The 18,061-nt window shown below is 40.9% G+C and overlaps 1 protein-coding gene across 3 annotated transcripts in view; it reads right to left on the reverse strand.

The window, feature by feature from the left end:
- IQSEC1 (IQ motif and Sec7 domain ArfGEF 1) overlaps positions 1-18,061 on the reverse strand; it is a 751,998-nt gene that overhangs the window by 234,364 nt on the left and 499,573 nt on the right. The window contains exon 1 of one of the 3 annotated variants that reach the window (XM_051983682.1): positions 2,145-2,161. The exons of the other annotated variants lie outside the window; for them this stretch is intronic. The gene's annotated coding sequence lies outside the window, so the exon portion shown is untranslated. Of the gene's footprint in view, positions 1-2,144; positions 2,162-18,061 lie in introns of those variants that run through there. 3 annotated transcript variants of the gene reach the window in all.

Raw genomic sequence — 18,061 nt, forward strand, 5'->3', positions numbered from 1 at the left:
TCTATCTTATGCTGGGATGACAGATTTAGATGCAGGATTTAAACTCAGATCAACGATCATAGGAGCATACATCTAGAGCTAGAAGGAACCTTATAGGTCATCTAGTCACATCCCATCATTTTATAGGGAAGGATAATACAATCCAGGAAAGTAAGTAACATGATTCAAGTAAGCATCGGATGTGGCATCTGAAACTAGAAACTAGAATTCCAAAGCATCAAACTTGGGATTTGAAACCTAGAACCTCTGACTCCAAAGCATCAGAACTGGGATTTGAACCTAGAACATTTGATTGCAAAGAATCAGACTCCAAGTCTGGTGCTCTTTCATCTATGCTATGTTGTCTAAATGGTTCCCTCAATATGCAGGAATATCATTCTGACTGTTGACTTGTGGGTTGTAGGAAATTTGCTTTAACAGAATGATAAACTGCAGACTTGACTATATTTAGTAACTTACTCACAAATTCATAGTTTTTTGAGAGCTTACCATGAATTATGATGTTTTAAGTTGATTTCCTTCACATTATTGTTAGGACTCATTTATGCCTTAGTTTCTAATATATAATACTTGAAAGTAATGAGCCTACATTTCTCTTACAACATTTTACCAGGACCACATTGATTGAATAGGCTGTCATCTCTGGGTATGATGTAGGGGAAATGAAAGGTACTTTTTTTTTAAATCAAATCTCTCTCCTATCAATAAGTTATGGTGATAGAAAGTCCACCACTATAGCTTCATGCCCTTGACTTAGGGCACGGTATTAAAAAGGGCAGCATTATGTCAGTGGAAAGGAGATTAGATTTAGAATCTGAGTTTGGATCCTGATACTTCATACATCAGGGAGCATAGGTCAGTAATTTCTCTGAGCTTTCTTCATCTGTAAAACACAGATAATGAAATTTGTACTGGCCATCTAATGAGATTATTATAAGGAAACTTACTTCTTCAGTCCTCATTCATGTTAGTGGGAGTTATTATTGGTTCTGATTTCCTTCTATAGTAATAGATCAAACTATTATGAGCTATTATGAGCCTTCAGTTAATTATTGACCAAATATAAATCCATTAACAGTTTAATTTACCATATCAGCCAATTATCTCTCAGAGAGTTCCAGAAAGGATGGGTCATTTTAATGGGACATGAGGAAAGTCAAGGTCTCTAGCATGAGGCACAGGAAGGCAACATTTTGGTTGGAACATTTTGGTGGGGGGGAAGCATGGAGACACCAGGGACATTGTTACTTCCCACCGGGGAAGGTAACGATGAAAAGGGAAAGAATCAGACAGACAAAGAAGGAGGCATGGAAAACAATTCTGCCTTATCATATTTTCATTGTAGGTAAACCTACAACATATCTTATAATTGTTTCCTCAGGAATTCTCTGTTTATTCCTCTTGTTGTTCAGTTATTTCAGTTATGTTTGACTCTTTCATGACTCCATTTTCTTGGCAAAGATGATGGAGGGGTTTACCATTTCCTTCTCCAGATAATTTTACATATGAGGAAACTGAGGCAAACAGGATTAAGTGACTTGCCTACAGTCACAAATAGCAAGTATCTAAGGTTACATTTGAACTCATGAAGAGGAGTCTTCATGGCTCCAGGAAGATCACTTTATTTACTTAACCACCTAGCTTCCCTCCTCCTTCCTCTCCCACTTTTTAGGGATATATTTTCTTCCAGGTTTGGAAATCTCAAAAGTTAACTAAACTGAATGTATGTGTTCATGGAGGAACTAATTTTCTCCTTTTTATAAAAAAAGATGATCAGATCTCTGAAGAGACAGTTTTCCCCTTTTTTCTTTATATCCCTCTCCAAAAAACCTTGGGGAATGAGGCAGATGGGAAACAGAGGCAAAAAGATACAAATGTCTAGGTTAAGTTTTTAGCAGTGTAATCCAACCCATAATAGCTAGCTTATCTTTGGAGGTCCCATCAATTCTGGGAAGGGACATCACTTCTACTGGGCTAAGGAGACTGCCTTGAAATTGTTATAAATCCATGTCTTTCCTCTCATCCATTCCTCTATTTTCCCAATTCCCAAATCTGGTTCAAAGTTGACTCTGTTGCCTCTAGCCCAAGTGTATGGGGTTGAAATGGTGGGAGGTGAATGTACTGGGGATAGAGGGGAACGATACCTGTAGTGATCAGTGGAGAGGCTGCTTCTGGTTTCCAGGGAGCTCCTGGGATAATAGCAGAGTGGGAAAAAAAAAGAGTTACTGTATGTCACCAAGAGTTGGGGATGAGACAAATGATCAGACATCAAACACACTCAGCACACACGTGGGTTAGCCAATGATATCACTCTGGGGTCTGCCTCCAGGAGCACAGCCACCAGATGTAGACCTTTTCTGCCCCCAGCAACTCCTGGAAGTGGCCACTAAGATGTGAAGCTTCCTGAACCATAACATTGCACATAGATTTTCAGAAATGTGAAGACATGAATGGTTGGGAATTAAAGGGTTTCATGGCCATGTACTTTCTTTCTCTTTTTAGGTACATTTTAGATCAATATACACAGTTGATCTCAGAGAATAGGATTTTAGGTCCAAAGGAGTCCTAGTAATTATTTAATTGAATTCCCTCATTTTACAGATGAAGAGGCTGAAATTTTCAGAGGGGAAATGATTTGTCCACATGTGTGATCCTTCCTCTCGGCTTTTTCTTTCCCTACATGGTGTTTATCTTTATTCTGTATATATTTAGTCTATATATGCTTATAAATGTACATGCTGTCTCTGCTCTTCACATGGCACTCCATCCCATCTAGAAGCCATTGCATTGGCCCCTTCCCGTTCCTGGAATGTACTATCTCCTCATCTCTACCACACAGAAGTCCTTACTTCCTTCAACTCAAGCACTGCCTTCTACATGAAATCTTTCTTGGTTCCCCTCTTTTAAATGCAGATCACCTTCTTCCCTAATTATTCAGTCATTTTTCAGTTGTGTTCAGCTTCTAGGCCCCCATTTGGGATTTTCTTGACAAAGACACTGGACCGGTTTACCATTTCTTTCTCTAGTTCATTTTATAGATGAGGAAACTGAGGCAAATAAGGACTTGCCCAGGGTCACCCAGCTAGGAAGTGTCTGAGGCCAGATTTGAACTCAGGAAGATGAATCTTCTTGATTCCAGGTCAGGCACTCCATCCACTGTACTACTTAGTGTCTCAGCTACTTTATATACAATTACCTTATATTTATGTTATTCTTATTCTGAACATACACACACACACACACACGTTGGTTGTCTCAACAATAGCATGTAATGACTTAAGAACAGGGACTGCTTCATTTTTTGTCTTGTCTTTCTATCTCCAGCACCTATTATGGTAGCCTGCTGGCTATGGCTACATAGCTGGTACCTAATGTCTTATTGATTAACTAATCGATTGATTTTAAGCACCACAGCCAGGATTTTAATTCAGAGGAGCTATCACTAGAGATTCTATTTATAAGGGCAAATTAATGGGGGTAAGGTACAATAGATGACTGTCTGCCCCTTTTGGATATAATTTTGCCTTGAGAGAGGGAAGCCAAAACATTATAGGGTCTAGCTCTAGGATCCGTGATATCAAATCACTGATACCTTTGGGACCTGATAAGACCTGAAAAGGAATGAAAACTTCAAGGGTGACATCATGCAGCCTGGGACTGGGGTGAGTAGACAACTGCCACTGAAGGAAAAGTACCTCCTTGATGTTGAATTAGGAAAAAGCCCCAGTTGTCTGCTGTAGCTTTGGCTAACAGGCCTTTGGACTATAAATCCAGGATGCTTTTCACCTCAATTTGCTGATATTCTTTTGGTTCATTCATAAGCACCTCAAATTTGGGGTATACTAGAAGGTCTGAGAACAGAGGCCCAGGGGACTTTTGGATAAGCCAGGCCAATTAACATTAGGTTATCCAAAGTTGTGATTGGAAAGAACTATTGCCTAGCCAGTGTGAGTCATTAAAATTCTGTGCTTAATGCACACGTGTGAAAACTGAACGTGTGTCATTCAGCTCCTTTAAATTGTTTAGGGATCACAGATGAAAGGCTAAGAGGGAACTTCAAAGCCGTTAGATCTCACCTCCCTATTTTATAGATAAATAAGGAGTATCGAGCACTGGAACAATGAGAGACCATGTTATTTTCTCAAGTTACCCAGAGAGTAAGTGTTGGAGGCAGGATTTGAACTTGGTTCCTCCTGGCTCCAAGCCCCAAACTCTATCCACTCCGTATGGCATGGTGCCATGTCAGGGCTTAAGGAGACCTAAAACCATACTTAAAATTCAAGGATGATAACATAAAGTGGAAGAAGTGACTCCTGGACACCAAACAAGCCCTCATTTCTGAGTCAGAGAATTTGAACACAGTAGATGCTGATTAAATCCTTATTGATTAATTGATTGATCAGGCATGGATCCTAATTCTTTTATAATATGTGTGGGTAGGCAAATCACTTATTTGTGTTTAATAAAATAAAAGGATTGGACTTGGGCAAAGTTTTTTTTTTTTTTAAACACAAACTTGGATAGGTACAAAAGCCTATATTTATTTTCATTAACCTCTAACTGAAACTCAGCATTTCTTTTAATTACAAATATAGACATTTATATACAACAAATATCAGTAGTAACAGTCACAGTAATAACTGTGACTGTTAGCAGTAGAAATCATGAATATTTTCATATCATATTATAGCTGTAAAGATCTTGAAATGATGTAAACAGGCCACTGCCAGATATATCACTATATTAAAATTTAAAAGATATTTTGCTATTTCAGTATAGTTGGTTTATTTTATGTTATGTATTTTATTTTATGCAGTTAAAAATTATTCTTAGAAGAGGTTCATAGGCTTCACTAAATGTCATAAGGTTCATGAAACAAACAAGGTTAAAGAATCTTTGGTAGCTCCTTTCAGCTTGACACCAAGCTGAAATACCCTAAGTCCTTTAAACAAAGGTGGGACCAATCATAGGAACCAAAAGAGATAACTGAGAGTTTATTTTTTTAACAGCTCTATTTATAGTGCTTTGGGATATTCCTAAAATCAGTTGGTGACAGTGTGTCTTGAAGGAAAAACACTGAAATAGGAATCTGGAGGCTTAGAACTAGTCTTATAACTTAGAGCCTTGATTTATCTGAGTCTTGGTCTGTTCAATCTCAGTTTTGTTTTTGAAGTCATAGAAACTGTCTTTACCTTTTCCCTTTATCATCATGTCTCCTTTGGGAAAGGGGTTCAACTCACAGCACTAATCAATCAATAACTATTTACAAAGCACCCACTTTGTGCCAGGCACTGTGCTAAGTGCGTCAAGCTGGAAGGCACCTTAGACCTTGTCTGATCCAAATTTCTCATTTATAGATGAAGAAACTGAGGCACAATCATGTTAAGAAGCCCAAGAGTACACAGTGTGGGATGGGAGTCGACTCCAAACAGAATGCAGTGAAGAGGAACCCAGGGAATATGGCAGCTCAGTGATCAGGACGGTCAGAGGTTTAGGGTTTAGAATTTAGTCAGGATTGGATTAGAATAAGAGGAAATTCTGGGCCAAATAAGTGGTTTCTCCCTGGGTTATATTCATAAGTGGTCTGATTTTTTTTTTCTAAGAAATTGAGATCCATAGTTTACTCACAGTATATGAAACTCTTAGATGAAAATGAACCCTATATTAATTCAGGTTGGTAGTTTCTGTGTAACTAAGAGTCTTAGAGAGTTGCCTAGAGCTTTTATAGCTAAACGACTTGTCCAGGGATACTGTGTGTGTCAAAGATAGGATTTGAACCCAATTCTTCCTGAGTCTGAAGCTAGCTCTCTATCCACTATCCTATCCATGACTTCTTAGGGTATTCAAGGCTTTGGGCATTCTGTACTAAATGAGAAATAAGTGTGAAAGCACTTAAATCATTGAGACCAGAGTCCAAGGACCCAGATTCAGTGCTCTTGCCCTGGCATCTTCTACATCCTGGTATCTTCAGCACCTAGCATGGTACTTTGCATTATTAACCAATATTTCTCAAACAGAATACAATCGTCCTATTGTCCCTGCACCTCCTCCTCCCTACCAGCTCTCCCATTCTTGTCAGATCAGACTCTGAACATCCCCTTCAGGGCCTGGAGTCTCTCTCCTGGTTTTCTCAGTGACGTGCTTAGAGCTAACACAGACTTCCCAAGTCCAGAGGAAGAACATTTATCACAACGTGGATAAATAACTCCTCTCCTCCTTCCCCCAGAGAAAGAGAGAGGGACCCTGCATTTAGTCGGCTTTGAGATGAAGTTTAAGAAGACTTCTGAGTTTGGAGGAAGAGAAAAGAGAGGGGAGTCTTCATGGATACGTAGTCCTCGGAAGCTGGGGCTCTCCTGACATCCAACACTGTGCTTTCCCCTGAAGCAAGCATCGAGTCTCAGTGGTAGATCCCACTGGGGGAAGCTGTGAGTTATTCAATAATCCAGAGAGCTAGAGAGAGGCCTCTTTTCCTTCCTCCATACTCAGTTGCAGTGATTGGTTGGCTACTAGACAAAGGCCTCTTCCTTTCATCTCCCCTCCCCAGTCTATGGTGGTAAAGACATTGGGAGGGGGTGACAGAGAAGGCAGTAATGAGCTGCCAAGCTGTGCTGATAAATTCAGGCCCTCTAACCTTTGGAGTGACAGAGCATTCTGTCACCTGGGGAGCAATCCCTGCCAGCAGGAGTCAAAAGTCATTAAAATACCAGGTACTTATCTCAGCCCTGGGCAACATCGGTGGTAGCTGCAAAATCTCAAGTACCCACTCCCCAGCAGTGGGGACAAGCCCACCCCAAAGACATTGAGTGGAATGAGACACACTTGGATCCCTTTTCCCCTCCCTCAGAAATATCTGGACGGGTAGGGCCAAGGAAAAGGAGAAGGACAAGCTTAAATAGCTGAGTCTCTAACAGGTCTGCAGGGGGCCATTTGTCTTTTCCAGAAGCCTTCTCCATTCCAGTCACCTGTCTCTATTTCCCCCTCCCCCTTCTCCTAAACTTAGTTCCAATTCATATCTTCCCAGAAGCCTCTTCCAAGCAAATCCACTCAGGTCCAAACATCTGAAGTACAGACTCTAGAACCTGAAGTCTTTCAAATTGGTAGTGATCGTAGCATCAGTAATTGAAAGGTGGAAGGTCCTTAGAAGCTGATGATCTAGTTTGGTGGTTGTCAAACTAGCCCACCCCCATCTGCCATTTTTGTTTGGCTGCTGAATTGAGAATGTTTTTCAACATTTATAAGTAACATTTTACTGGATTCTATCCGTCCTCTCATTTTAGAGATGAGGCAATTGTAGCAATCAAGGAGGGAAAGAGACCACCCATGCCGATCCAGCTAAATAAATGATGGAGTCAAGATTCAAACTTGGATCTTTTGGCCAAGTCAAGTGTTCTCTTCATCCAGCCTTTGGCAACTTGTTAGTAGTATTAAGACAAATGATTCTTATTTCTTGGAACTTGGGCAAGTCTTGGAGCCTCTGTAACTTTGTCTGTAAAATGTGGGTGATATCCTATAGTCTAATGTGAGGCTCAATCAGTAGATGCAGGAAGTTGGAAAACAATCAGTGCTGGTTGATGTAAGGGGCTTTTAATGCTGCTAGTTGCTTTTATAAATGAACTTCTCTTGCGTGACAGAAGAAGTGGGGCCTCCCATTGGGACATTTGTAAGTTTCTTTTGGCACCTTTCGTGTTTCCTCCCTTGACTTAATTTATTTATCCTGCTGGGGTTGGGGGTAGAGAAAAGGTGGGTAGAGGCTGTTCTGTTCCCTGCAAGGGCAGGAGATTTGTCTGCACGTATCCCCTCTGAAAGCCCAGCCCTACACTGTCCACTGCTGCAGACCTAGGGAAAGGCCATTTGCTGTTGGACAGGTCCAGGGTAGCCAATTGTGCTCGTATCCTGGATCCCAGGGCATGGAAGGGGATGTGGGGATGGGCTAGTCCACTCAGATGACACCCAAGATGAATGCTTATCAGGAAGAATATACATCCTTTGAGGAGAAAAGGCCAGGTTTTTAACCAGAGACAGGGATCTAAAAATAGTCCATAGCCTGCCCCAATCCCAACCCTTCTCAGTCTTCTGGCCTTAGGTCAGCTGTTTTGGTTAAAACACTTTAGTAGAGATTTACTTGGGGCAGCTAGGTGGCACAGTGAAGAGAGAAAATCAGGAAAATTCATCTTCATGAGTTCAAATCCATCCTCACTAGCTGTATGATTATAGGCAAGTCACTTAACTCTGCCTCAGTTTCCTCATCTGTAAAATGAACTAGAGAAAGAAATGTCAAACCACTCCAGTATCCTTGCCAAGAAAACCCCCAAACAGGGTCCTAAAGAGTCAGACAAGACTGAAAAGACTAAATAAGAACAAAGTCAATTCCTGTTTGGATATCTCTTTGTACCATCTCCCCTGATCTTCACCTCTGCTATTATTGGCAGGCATGTCACCTCCCCAATTAATCGGCATATCTTGTATCTCTACTACTGACCCCTTGCCCCATGTAAACTCCATGAAGGCAGAATTCATTGATTTTTGTCTCCCCAGAGCTTTAGCACAATGTCTACACTGGTAACACTTGCTCCCCTTCCCCATCTCCACCCCTTGGTGAATCAGTTTAAGTACATTTAACTATATCATTCTCTTGGAGCCTTTTGCCCCTTTGGACATGTGAAGATCTTGTGTTTCTAAGCCTCAGCCTAGAAACAGCCCATAATCTGCTGCTTTCTGCTGTAAAATGATGCTGTCGTGAAATCACATCAAGAGTGCTACAAATTTATATTGAACAACCTCAAATGCATGAGCCTCACAGTCGCCAGGCAGTCCTTTACATTTTCCTAATCAATTCACTATCCCACTCAATGCAGCAGTTTTTCCAAACCCTCTAATCCTTCCTCAAACCTCCCACAGCCTCCTCTCCTTTCACTATCCCAGCTACAAACCTTGCCTCATATTTCACTGAAAACATTTCTTCCTTCCTCCTTATCTCCTCTCACCCAGTCTTCCTTCACTATTTCCTCCTTTACCTGGGTTTCATATAAAGATATGGTTCTTCTTGCCAAGGCAAACCCCTGTACAAATGACTTGGCTCTCTTCCCATTTATCTAGACTTGAATCATACTAAACTCCTCATTCTCTGTCACCCCGTATCTAATCTGTGTCCAAATCCAGATGCTTTTCCCTTGATGACCTCTTTTGCATATGTCCCCTTCTCTCCTGTGACCCTGTTACTGCCCTGGTGCAGACCCTCATCACTTCATGCTTGGATGTGTTTGTCCTTCCTTTCTGAAGAGGACCATGACATCAGGGAGATGATGCTACGATGTGCAAGTGAATTGGACTGAAGTGAGGGAGGGCTGTGCAAAGTTACCAGCTTCACTTTTTCCTCCAGAGCTATCTGGGTCCAGTGACCAGATATAGATCAGGAGGACTGGGGATTGCCCTTTTAGGGCCTTCTTAAACCAAGGTCTTTAAGGTCACTTTGACAACATTGGAAGCAATGTCCATTCAGTAATTAAATACTGTAAAAAAGTAGTAAATTAAATTAAATGGACTAAAAAAAAATTAAAAGTAAGAAATGAGGCAGAGAATGATCTCTTTTATCTAGTCACCTAGGACTAGGAATGCAATAGCTGATGGTAGGTTTGCCTATGTCATGTCTCTCCCCACTCCAGTCCATCCTCTGATCAGTGGTCAAACTGACCTTCCTTACACACAGATCTAACGTTGTCACTCTCTCATTCAATAAACTCCAAGGCTTTCCTATTACATTTAGAATTAAATGTAAAATCTTCTGTCTGGCTTTAAAAGCCTTCCTTCATGTCTTATATTTCCTTCTCCTTCATGCACTCTATGAACAAGTGTCACTGGCCTTGCTCTTTGGGACACCAACATCCAGTTTTGTGCTTTTGCAATGATGGGATCCCGTGTCTTTTCCTCCTTTTGACCTCCTGGCTTTCTTCAGGTCTCAGCTAAAAGTCCCAATTCCAACAGGAGTTTTCCCCTGTTCTCTTTAATCTTAGTGCCTTTCCTCTGAGACTTCCCTTAATTCATCTTGTACATATCTTGCTTTTACATAGCTGCTCCTATGTTCCCCCATTAGACTGAGCTTCTGAAATCTGATTGACATTAGACTGCTTTTTGCCTTTTTTTTTGGTACTCCTAGCTCTTAGTACACAGTAAGCGCCTAATAAACAGTGTCTGGCACACAATAAAAGCTTGATGAATGGAAATGAGTTGTGTAAGGATTTGTGGGAAAATACTTTCAGGAACTCAGAGCAACTTGGATGGTAGGAGATGGAAAAGGAAGCACAGAGAGGAAGAAGAGATATAGGATTTGGAGGCCTAAGTTCAGAAACCAGCTTTTCCCTGTGTATGCTGTTTTAATTTTGGACAAATCACTGAATTTTATTTGTAAAATGAGGGTATTGGGACCTACAAGGGATGTTCCAGCTCTAAATCTTATGGGATTTTGGATCTTATAACCAATATGAACCCCAGTTTCTTCTTCTGTAAAATGAGGAGATTGGATGAGCTGGTCTCTTCTAGCTCTAAATCTATGATCTCTGATATAAGAGTTAGTCTGCAGAGGTCTTAGGGACATCCAGCCATCTCTCCTTGTCTTGAGTCACTCATTGTGTTTGTCCTTGTTCAGAGTTTTTACCACTAGTGACAGCAAGATTTCAATTTTGATTTCAAGATGGAAAAAGCCTTTAGGAGACAGCCATTCAGGACTTTGGAGGGGGAAAGATGTGGTCTCTGAAGAGGTGGGCTATGACCTCTAGCCAGGGCAGCAGTGATGTTAGTAGAGTTGAAGGCGACTGCAGTGTCCTCCAGAGGTAGAAGGACAGGCTGCCCTGCCGCTATCTTGGGCCTGATATCAGTCTAACAGCTGGTCCCAGACCCCAACCCTGTGGTCTAGTTATCTTTCCAGGAGAGGGAAATGGCCTGTTTGCCAAGTGACTGCTGGGTACTGCAGAGGGAGCGATGCTGCAAAGGCCTTGAAGCTCCTAACAAGGAAGAATAGCATTTTTTTTAAACCCAGAAGGTTCTGCTGACCATGTTTGGTCTGTAAATAATCTCTCCCTTTAAGATCAATGTAGGCAAATAGAAAGCAACCCTTCTTGTGGCCTGGCTGCTTGATAGAAGGGCATCTCTTCATCCTGGCAGTGAAACAGCCAAGTCTGTGTATGGCAAAGTCCCCTCTAGTTAATTCGCAGCTAAAGTACGTATATGGTCCCCTGCCTGGAGCCATCTCCTACTAGCATTGCCAATGCACCATCTGCCCAGCTATTTTCTCTTGTTCCTATCCATAAACACACAGTTCACCTTCCTGAGACTGTAGGGGATCTGGGGGGAAAGGAGAGAAAACTCATCACCATGGAGGGACATCTACCATAGTCCATTGAACATGACAGACCCAGATAGATATTCACTCGATGACATGAGATTTTTCACTGTGTCTAATGCGTGTCCAAATGCCATCTGGACACAGATGTGTTGAAAAATGTGGAGGTAAGGGGAATCAGGATTGACATGGCCATTTCATGCCCAGGTGTGAGCATAAAGCCCTTAAGTGCAGAGGTCAGCTTTCAAGAGACCAGAAGGCCAGAAGAGTGGGAACAGCAAACATTCTCAAAAATAATAATTTATTAATACCAGTTTCACTTTCTCCTCCTCTTCCTCCTCCTCCTCCTCCTTCCCCTCCTCCTCCTTTTTCTTTTTCTTCTTCTTCTTCTTCTTCTTCTTCTTCTTCTTCTTCTTCTTCTTCTTCTTCTCTTCTTCTTCTTCTTCTTCTTCTTCTTCTTCTTCTTCTTCTTCTTCTCCTTCTTTTTCTTCTTCTCCTCCTCCTCCTCCTCTTCTTCCTCCTCCTTTTCCTCCTCCTTCTTCTCCTCCTTCTTCTCCTTCTCCTTTTCCTTCTCTTCTTCTCCTCCTCCTTCCTTTTTCTCCTTCCTTCTTCTTGTCCTCTTTCTTCTTCATATTAATAATGAGAATTGCTAGCCCCATTTTATAGATAAGAAAACTAAGCTCAAGGAAGTAAATTGATGTCTAAGATCCCATGTTCTCTTCTTCAGCACTGCTGAAGAAATAATCAGTAATAAGTAATTCCAGGATTGTCTTTTCTTGGGATGGCTTACTAAGCGACTAGTTACTGTAACAGCCTTGCAGTTAAGTGGTCTGCCCATAGCTAGTAAGTAGCAGAGTCAAGAATCAAATCTGGCCTCTGACTCCATTCTATCTGGGCTCTTTCTACTATATCTCAGCAGACTTAAAAGCCTTAAATCTGCTTTCGCCTGCTTACGAAACCCTGGATAAACCTTGGTAGATTGAAATCCTTTTGCTTTTTGTTGTTTCCAGATGTCCCTTTCTCAATGTTAGGAACACAGGAAACTGATATTAGCATAAAATTAATTTTAAAGCAATGCCTTGCAGGCCGTTTCGCTTATGTATTTCAATTGCATCTGCGTCACCAAGACTGTGAAGTCTTTCTGCTACAACACTAGTTCAAATAAGACCTAGAATGCTTTGAGTCCTGTTTGTTCACTGAAAGTTTTTGCTGCCTTCATTAAAAATAATAAAAAAAAGATTGTTCTCTAAGCTGTTTGTGATCACCGGAGTGGGACAGACTTTCAAAGCTTTGCTCTGCTAGGAAAAATTACATGAATAATAATTATAGTTGACATTTATATAGGACTTTGGGATTTGCAATGTTCTTTGCAGAATTCTCTCATTCAGTCTTCAAGTAGGTGCTTTTATTTTTACAAGAAATGGATGTTCAAGATGGTTGTGTCTTTCCCAGGATTACATTCCTAGTAAGTGTCTGAGGAAGGATTTGATCCTGCTTTTCCTGATTCCAAGTTCAGTACTCTATTCGTGATTTCTTGGACAAAGGAGCAGTAGTCCAATGGGTGACAGTGGGTTATTTGAGAGGCTGTCTCATTTGGTGATGTCCACATTTGATTTGTAAAATCATTTTCCATCTTTGTTTAGTTATTTACATTTTTATGCAGCTTGTGGTTCTTGCTGGGGCTCCATTAATAGAAAACTCATTCATACTGACATATTTGAATAGCATCCTTGATCCAGCTGACTCAGGATGCTTAGGATGGACTCAGTTCAACATGGCATAGTTTTTAATAAGAGGATGCCTTAAGCATCCTGGGTGTTAGGCCCCTATTACAAACTGCTGCCCATAGAGAAGTGGCTATGACCTAGTAATGTAAGGGCAGTGCCTTAGATTTGGACTTGGAAGACCCGGGTGCAAATTCATCTCCTTTTATTTACTTGTAGTGTGACGTTGGCCAGTTCAATTCTCTTGGATTATATGATTTCTGACATCTTACCGAACTCTAAAGTTCCATTCTCAGAAATCCTGACTTGAACTCTCTCATCTGTAGAATGGGACTTATAAAAACTACTCTATGAGGAACAAGTGAGTTGGTATTTGTGAAAGTGCTTTAAAGCTTTTACATTTCTAGGAATGTGTACAAGATGAGTTTTGCTGCTATTGCTTTCCCTTTTCTTCTTTTTCCTCTTTTTTCTCACTTCCCTTTCCTATTGAGAAGGGTAACCTTTGTGGGTTCTATAAGATGAATTGCTGATGTACAGATGACAATGTAACTCTATGGTGGCTTTTCTTGGGCAATAATGATAGAATCAGGGAATGGAGTCTGGGAGACAGCATTCAATGGGCAGACTACTGGAATGACATTTTGTTCCATAATATTTTCTCTTTCTGGTCCCTCATGGATTTTCTTTGGCTGAAATCCTCTAAAAACTCCAGGGAGGGGATGGGAGAAGCTGTTTCTGCAGAATACCACGTGGAAGGCCTCCTGTCACCCAGAGGCAGCGATGTCGTTTTGAACAACAAGCCCATTGAGTGGATGGCAAGCGGGCCAACCTCGTGCTCTCTCAATACTGCAGAAGAAATAATATTACCAGGAATAAGATGTGTCCGTTCCAGGACTGTCATTTCCTGTGATGGGCACAAAGCTGCTACTATAAACAGCCTGCAGAGAGCTGACAAAAAAAAAAAATCAGTCAGCAGCCCAAATTCTATTTATCTGCAAAATTGGCATGGGTCATGTCCTCTCTTGGTACCTCCCGACCCACCTCCTGTTCTCAGTTTGCCATGAAAATTACATGAAAAAAGATCAGGATTTTGTATGCTGTACATGTGGGAAGCTCACAAATAGGATGGGAATTGGTATTGAATCAGAGATTTCCCTGGTATAAAGAACTCCCGGGTAAGGAAATTCCCTTTCCCAATGCAGGTCACCACCTTTCTCTATAAACCATATAGAATCTTGGAGAGTTAACTGGTATACTGAAGGGTTAAGTAACTTGCCAGATATCACACAGCCAATGTATCAAAGGTACAACTTGAACCAGAACTGAAGTCTTCCTGGCTTTGAGTTTGGCTCTTTAGATACTAGTCATGCTATCTTTCATGCTAAGAAAAAATTAATATTTTTTCATTGAATCATTGCAAATAGAAACTGGAATGGATTTCAGAGATCATCTAGTCTGGATTGTTTTTTCACTTTTTGGGGGGTCCTGGATCCCTTTGGCAATTTGGTAAAAATCTATGGATCCTTTTTCAGAATAATGTTTTCAAATGTATAGGATTACAAAGGAAACCAATTATATTGAGATAAAGGTGTTATTTCCCTGACTCCTGCTCCTTACCCTTTCTCTGCAGCATCCTTCCCTCAGCAAAATTCAGGTATCTCCTGAAATCTATTTAAAGACTTATGGTTGCCATTTGAAGAGCTCTGGATTGAGTCAAGTCTATCATTATAAAGAATAGGAAACTGAGCCATGGAAAGAAGTCATTTGTACAGTGTCCTATAGCTTGTTAACAGCAGAGGCAGGGCTAGAGTCTCTTGACTCTTAGGCCAATGGTTTCTCTACTGTCTCATTTTTGTCTCTTGAATCCCCCAGTAGACCACTACTGTATTATAGGTCTTCATCATGTCTAGTTTGAGCTATTATAGTGCATAATATAAATGAATGAAGGCAGAAGCATTTATTAAGTTTTTAAGTATTATGGGTTCTGCTCTAGGACTATAAATCAAAATCGAAACGGTTCCTGCCTTCAAGGAGCTTACATTCTAATGTAAAATTATTTTGGTAAAGTGCAGGTGTCCATGGTATCCCACCCCAGTGGGGGAACAATTACTCCAGGTTCTTCCTGTGACTTTTAGGAATAAAGATGAGGTTCTTTGTCATTTCAGGCTCTTACTCTGACTCTTTCCAGCCTTCTTTCACATTGCTTCTTTCCAAGTACTCTACAGCAGCCTTTTTTACTATTTCTCATACTTGTGAGACAACAACATGTATGGGGAGTAGTGTCCAGGGAACGATTTTTTAGTCTAAGAAATCAGAAGGATAACAACAGATTTCTAAATAGTCTCCCCATTTTCTATTTCTCTCCTGTATCTCCCATATCTCTCTACAAAATAGGTTCTAGAAAAAACACCAAGGAAAATCACAAAGCCAATTCTATAAAAGCCAATGAGCTCATCCTTATGTCAAGTGTTATGTGTTCTCTATACCATGTTCGTTTAAAAGAAGAGAATAATACTCATGATAGTTATCTTACAGGGTGGTTTCATGAATGTAAAAGACTTTGCAAATCTTAAAACTTAATGTCAATCATTACTCTTATTATTCCTATTCCTCCATGATTTTTCAATGGAAAGAACATTTTTTTTTTTTTTTGAGTCAGAGAGCTTGTATTCAAATTCTGATTCTGACATTCACTACTTGTGTGACCTTGGGCATGGAGGTCACTTTATTGCTCTGAGCCTCAATTTCCTTATCTGTAAAAATGAGTGAATTGGACTAGATGACCACTAATGACCTTGCCAGCTCCTAGGATTTATAACTACTCTACTTCATGGTGGCCTCTTCTTGGGGACCCTTGTGTATTGTCCTAGGTGAGTAGAGGCTCTGTCTTTCCTTTCTCTTTCTTTACTACTCCTCTTTATATCTATTATGGGCACAGAGTAGGTTTTTCATAAAACTTATTGATTGATTGAAGAAGAGAGGAGAAGCATGAGTGGATCCAGATCCTTTCCTTAAGGAATTGACAGGAATATTGAGGAGAATATATATGTGTGTGTATATATATATATATATATATATGTATATACATATATATGTGTGTGTGTGTGTGTGTGTGTGTGTGTGTGTGTGTGTGTGTACACACACACACACACACACACACACGACAATTGGAGAATAGCACAAGACTCTGTTATAATAAATGTGAAAATGAATCTTCCCTAGTAGTGGGATCTGAATCGGAGACCTTGAGTTTTAGTTTTAGCATGAGTTTACTAACTGTGTGACCTTGAAAAAAATCATTTTCCCTTGGAGGGGAGGCTCAACTTCCTCATTTGGAGAATGAAAGGATTCAACTAGATGATGTAAAGCTTTAAAGCTATGAGGTCATTGATCAGGCTTGAATGTCCATGATCAACCAATCAATAATAACTAGCATTTAAAGTCTGGAATTTGCTTCACACCTGTCATCTCATTTGGTTCTTATGACAACACTGAAGTAGGTTTTATTATTATCAACCCCATTTTATAGCTGAGATAACTGAAACTCAATAAAGTTAAGTGACCTGCCCAGTCACCAAAAGCAAGATTTGAACTTGGATCTTTTTGAATCCAAAACCCAATATGCTATACAATGCAGCCACAGAAATTTATGGAAAAGGTGAACCATAGTTGGGTCTGTGCTTTAAGAAAATCAGCTGCTTGGAAGATGGCATGGAATGGAGCAAGACTTAATAAGATTCCACTTGCATAGGTTCTGGTCTTTCACCGGCCTATCTGCTGTGGCCCATTGAGCTTTCCGCCAGTGACCATAGGAAGATGACCTTCATTGCACTGAGCAGAAATCCCATGGTCTCTCTTGAAGCAATAATGTCACACTCAGACAAGTAGCCCCACTTCAATCCAACTTGTTTCCTTTTCTTGTTGAGAAAAAGGCTGTGTGTTCACACAAGGCTGCCTTGTTCTCCTCCTTTTCCTCTGCTACAGAGGGCTCAAACTCAGCTTAGCCTCTGTGTAAACACCAGAAAGCAGAGGAGGAGCCCAAGGATGACTCCATTGGCTCACTTTACCAAAAGGAAATTGAGGCTCAGATGGGGAAAGTTATTTGTATGTAGTAATGAAAATTATCAGGGAGAAAATGGCCAATGTGGAGATCTAGGCCAAAGACCCATTCAATTTCAGGTTTGATTTGAAATCAGGATACCTCTTATGAGCTATGGGGGATCCTTGGGGATCACCATGATCTCTATGGATTTCTTCTTCTGTGAAATAAAGGTTTGTGACCTCTGTATTCCCTTCTGACTCCAGAAGCAACTCCAAACTCCCTTATTTTGCAAAAGAGGAAGCAGAGAACAAGAGAGACAAAATGAATGAATGGCGTAGGATTTGAACCTTAGTCTTCAGCCCCCCTTGCCTCTTGTTCTTTTCTCTGCATCAGGAGAAGTAGGCAGCAAGTTCTGATCCTGGCTAATGGCCTCTTTGGGGAGAAAGGAGTCAGTGTGTGCTCTCTACCAACGCGTTTCCTTTAAACCAGAAGATTTGGGTTCTGTGAGGCTGGGAAGCCCAGGACAACTTCCAAGGACAAACAGAAGCCAGGGCCAGCTGAGCTTGGAGACAAATACCCACCAGCTGCTGCCACCTGGAGGGGCCCCAGGAAATAGGCCATTAACCAGCATACTGCTTGGGAGGAAAAATGCCCAGACCCCACCTGCTCCTCATGGAAGCTGCCAACTTCGGTCTGCTTGGGTGGGAGTTGGAGGGACAGCAAACTCTAGCCTCAGTCCTATGAGTCAGGCTGAGAGCAGCTTGGAGGAAGCAAAGAGTCTCAGTTTAAGATGCTTTTTCACACAATGAGGAATGACTGTGTGACCACAACCTTTTCAAAGCCTCAGTTTACTTATCTGTAAAATGGGATGGTAGTGCTTGCCTTACCATGTTGTCCTGAGGATCTAGACAAGATAACATACGAGTACTTTGCAAGTTGTAAAGCATTCAATAAATGTGT

This window comes from Antechinus flavipes, chromosome 1 (genome assembly GCF_016432865.1).
Source record: "Antechinus flavipes isolate AdamAnt ecotype Samford, QLD, Australia chromosome 1, AdamAnt_v2, whole genome shotgun sequence".
Lineage (NCBI taxonomy): Eukaryota > Metazoa > Chordata > Mammalia > Dasyuromorphia > Dasyuridae > Antechinus > Antechinus flavipes.